The sequence below is a fragment of the Triticum aestivum genome, chromosome 5B, assembly GCF_018294505.1.
Source record: "Triticum aestivum cultivar Chinese Spring chromosome 5B, IWGSC CS RefSeq v2.1, whole genome shotgun sequence".
NCBI lineage: Eukaryota > Viridiplantae > Streptophyta > Magnoliopsida > Poales > Poaceae > Triticum > Triticum aestivum.
The window spans coordinates 272676617-272681784 of NC_057807.1; positions in this window are offsets into that span (position 1 = coordinate 272676617).

The window sequence follows — 5168 nt, forward strand, 5'->3', positions numbered from 1 at the left end:
ACCTCGGGGCAGTTCTACCTCAGAAATCAACCGTCCAATAGTGACATCGACACAATGCTACAAATGCAGGCTGACAACGCCCGTTCTTTCATGACTCCCACGATAGACGGCGGCTTCATCCATGCTCCGGTCCCTTGAGTCAAGTCGAAAGCAGTGACGCTGTGTCTAGTTCTGAAACATCGATTGGCTCATGTTGTAATTAAACTTTAATGAACTTGTAGTATGTCTCTTTGGTTTCGAGAGTCGTTCAACTTAGATGTAATCGATGCTATTAATGTCTTGCTTTTCTCTTCCGATCGTTCTGTTGCATACTTATATATTGCTTATGTATTGTCTGTGAATTGGTACTAACGTTTCGTTTGGCTAGTGCATAGCGATGCCGTCGTATGTCGTGTAGAAGGGTAAGTTTCCCGGAGTCTACGACGACTGGGAGGAGTGTCAGAGATAGGTTCACCGATTCAGCGGTAACAGTTACAAAGGGTACACCACTAGGACCGAGGCTGAATCTAGATACGCTGTATCTAGCGGGAGAGAGGAGGGAGCGTTGGAGGAACCGGATGAAGACGAGTTTCATCGTGATGATGCTCATCGTGATGACCGCAACTCTCTTCTATGTGATGGTAGTTTAGATGATCGATATCGACTTGTAATGTGAAGACAAACTCGCTACTCGCGGTCTCGAGACTTGTAATATAATGTTCTATCTTTGTTCGGTCTTTTCAATTCAGAGACTAATATGATGAATTGTATTCATAGACTAATATGATGAATTGTATTCAGAGACTAATCTTCTATTGTATTCGATGAATCTGTTGTTGATGTGTGCTGTATATATTTTGTCCAATTATACATTTTGTAACCTGTGCAAAAAACAGAAAATAAAAAAACAAAAAAAACCTAATATTCATACTAATGGCGCATCACATCACAGTGCGCCATTAGTATGCCAAAGGATACTAATGGCACATCATTAAACAGTGCACCATTAGTATGCCGAAGTTACTAATGGCGCATCTTGCTGTTGTGCGCCATTAGTATGCCAAAGCACCTGGGTATACATGGCCCCCCTGGGAGGCATACTAATGGCGCACTGTTGTATATACTAATGGCGCATCCAGTGGTGCACCATTAGTATACCAGATACTAATGGCGCACCAGTGGTGCGCCATTAGTAAAATATACTAATGGCATGGCACTAATGGCGCACCACTAATGCGCCATTAATGGCCAAATTAGGTGCGCCATTAGTAGGCCTTTTCCTAGTAGTGATTGCGAAGGGATTTCGGAAGCAGTGGCTTCTGATGGACGCCCGCGCGTTCAGCCCCCTGCTCATGATTCCCGGGTTGCCGGCTTTGCCAAGCTCTGGCTGGTGCCATGTGAAGCTCACTGACCGGCGTCTTGCTTTTGTCTGGAAGAGGTTGGCGAGACTCCAGGAACTGGGGGTGATGGCGCCAATGGTGGTGAAGGAATTGGTGAAGCAGCGCCTTGCTCCCCTCTAGCACCATTCCCGCCCGACGTGGGCCTTCACCGGCGCCGAGGATCCGATGAGGCTGCAGAAGCCGCCGCTTGCCGCCGATACCTTGAGCGTGCTGCTCAAGCTCCTGACCGGCGAGCCTGAGCCTGATGACCTCCCAGGGGGTGGCTGCCTCCTTTATCTATGCTCAAACAAGGAGGCCTTCGCGGGTCAGATGCCCCTGTTTGATGAGTGGGGTTGCTTCCTGAGGGCATTGAGGGGCCCCGTGAGAATCCAGTCTTCGTGGCTCCTCTCCTGCTCGATCCTTCTGCACGCGCCCCAAGTGTGAAGGAAGGGGGACGTGCGCCTCCGTCAGCCGTCGAGAACTCCTCCGGAGGCTCAGCCTCACTAGAGGCTTAGGAGCCTCAGGCTTTTGGGGTTCCGGCAGGGGCTGCTGCAGAGCCTGCGCTTCACCAAGCTCCGAAGGCAAAAGCCTCTGACGTCCGCGACGGTGGCTCCAGAGCTGCTGCTGGCAACGAGGAGCCCACTAACGGCCCTAGAGCTATGAGCCAGGACGCCACGCCGGGCGCCCCTGCCCTCTGGACCCCTGCCCCAGGTATCACGTCGGACGCTCCCCCTCCTGAGGATCGCCCGTCGGGACCAGGTCGGCGCCGCCCGTGCCTTGAGTCGCTCCTAAAGAGGAAGAGGTCCCCGTGCCGCGACGATGGCACCCGCCGGCCGCTGAGGCCAAGGAGATATGTGGCCGCCGACGAGTAAGTATCTTCGCTCCTAATCTCCAAGCGCACTGCATTTTCTCATGGTTGGGGTTTTGCAGGATCCTCATGAAGGCAAAACCTCAGGAGGCGGGTGCCCCCAAGAGCTCCAGCACGGCGCAGGCGCGCAGTCCCGAGCGCTCTGAGCCTGCACAGGGCGTGAATCCAGCTCTCTCCATCACGGTGTCGCGCGGATGCACCGGAACCGAGCCCCATGTTCTCTCCCCCTCCGACTCTGTCCGTGAGGGGAAGGGTGTGCCGGTAATCCTTCCTCTTGTCCTTGCCGGTAGGGGGGCACCCTCTGGGCAGCCTTCGTCTTCAAGCTGCGGGGCCCCACCGGCCAGCCCCCATGTAATGCCCCAGATCCGATACGCGAGGTGTCTTCCAGTCATTCGTCGTTGTTGCCATGTCATTTGCTTGCGTGTTGCATTTTTCCATGTCATCATCTGCATTTCATCTGCATGTTTTTCAAAACTTGCATCCGTTCGGGTTCCCCCGGTTCTATCAATTTTCCATTCTGAGCCCAACCACACTCGCACACGCCCGCGGCACCTCTGAAATATTATTTTTTAAGTGGCATAAAAATGTTCTCGGAATGGGATGAAACTTGTCGAGCGATTTTATTATAGTGTAGATAGACCGCCGACCAAATTTTGTTGCGTTCGGAGTCCATTTGATAGCCCAAGCGTTAAACATACAACTGCAATATAGCCGGTGTAATCGTCGGATGTTTCGGTCTTTGAAATAGTTGCCGGGCTGCCCTTCACTTCTCTCTTCTCAGTCCAGCCCATCTAAACACACCCACCTAGCCCATAAAAAAACCTCTGACCGGAGCCATAGATCATCATCGAAGGGTCCGGAATGCCCCTAAACCCTCAAACCCTAGCCCTTTTGCTATATATGGACACCCCACGTCCATTTCAGGCAACCTAGCCTCCCCCTACCCTTAGCCGCCACCTCCCACCTCGTTCTCCATGGCGGCTGCCCCTTCTCTGCTACTTGGCGCCTCACCGCGGGTCAGCGCCTCTGCTTCAGCCAACTGCAAGGCACCACGCGTCATCCCGGCTCCTCCCCACCCGCACGGCCCGTTGCAGCCCGCAACTGGCCCGCTCTGGCCAGAACTCCGCCATCGCTGGGCCCGAGTGTGCCTGGGCCTCGCGCCTCCCCGCTCTGGATCAGGGTAGGAGCCCGATCTCATAGCTCCTCCTCGTCTCCCACCCACCACCGCTGACGCGCGGCCACAGGAGGTCGCCAGAGCAGCGTCTAGCTCGTCGGAGCCCCGATCTGCCACCCCTCTCCCTCTCTTTTCCTCCTTGCCCCACTGTCTCTTCTCACCGCGCCCTCTCCCCTTCCTCTGCAGGACCTTGCCGCCGCGGCTTGCGGATATTGTCGCCGGCACCGCCCAACACCGGGAATGGTCACCCCACACCCGGATTTGGTCTCCAGCCCAGCGGATCCACCTCCACAGCCTCCCTGCGCGCAACCTCCTCGTCGGGATCGCGCCTCTGCCTATGTCGCCGCCATGGCCCTGCTCGGGTCGAGCAGGGAGCTCACCCTCGCCAGCTTTGCGCGCCCGGGCCGGCCCAGCAGCCCCAGTGCCACCCAAGCCCAACCACTCCACCGATCGGGCCTCGGCCCAGCAAGGTGAGCCCTGGATCTAGTCCTAACCCTCGCCTTGGGCTCCTCGTAGCTGTTCGACGCTCACCCATTTTTTTCTGTAAAATTCGCCTAAGTCCCTGAAAATTGACATTATGTGTGCATGTTTGCATAGCCATAACTTGATACATGTTGCTCCGATTTGTGTGTATAATATGTCAAAATGTTCATCTGAGAGTGCTCTTCATGATGGAGTAGTTCGCCTACATGTTACTTTTAATATTGATGTCTTAATGTTTGTTACAAAACTGCTATGTGATATGAACTGCTGGAATCTGCTGATTGTTAACATCATTTGTGCATATTGTGAGTGCTACAACTTTGTTCCTGTTGATGCTATGATGACAATCGTGATATGCACATGTTCTGCTCTTGATGCTCTACACGTTGGTGTGCTTTTCATTCATGTTAGGGTGCATCTTGATATCTTAATCTCTGTTGCAAAAGTGCATGTTGCTGTTAACTGCTGAAAACTGTTGTAACTTGCTGATTTGTCATTTTTGTTGCATTTTTTTGTGCATCCTATGAGCATGATGTCTACATGTTTTAGGAGCCTAAGAATGCCATATTTACAGGGGTTCAATTCATGTATTTTTATATTCCCTGTAGTGAGTGCATAAGGCTTGTGAAGTGGGTAACTTGCTGTTAATTTTCTGTCAATGCTGAAACTGCTATATCATGTTGCCATGTTTGCTTGATGCTACCAGTTCATCCATGCATATTCTGGAGATGCTTTGTTGACATGTTTTGTTGTATATGTTATTATCTATCATGCCAAGTCTTTTGATGCCTTATATATGTCATGTAGCATATGTTTTCGTTGCCATGAACATGCTTACATAATCCAGATTTCTGTTAACTTCATGATGCTATGTTGTGAGCTTTATAGTAACTATTGTATGCCTCTTATGGAGATGCTCCAATTATATTTTTGGTAGTATCCTATGAGTATTTTGTTCACATGCCATGGTTTTTTATTTTGGATGTCATATGCCTCTGTTCCATGCTTGCAAACATGCTATCATAATGTTGTTGTTTTACACTTGCTGAAGATGTTTCAACGTTCAATCTTGTCATGTTGGTTCCTATTAATCCATGAGCCATATGTATATGATGCCATGATTTTATCTGCTATTTGTTATGTGTACTTTGATGCCACGCACTTGGTTGCTATGTTTACTTGCTGTAGCTTGTCTCTTTATTGCTCTCAAGGTGCCATCATATTAACTCTGCTCATGCATATGTTCCTGTGTTATAAAGTTGCTTTTTGCATTGATCATATTGGT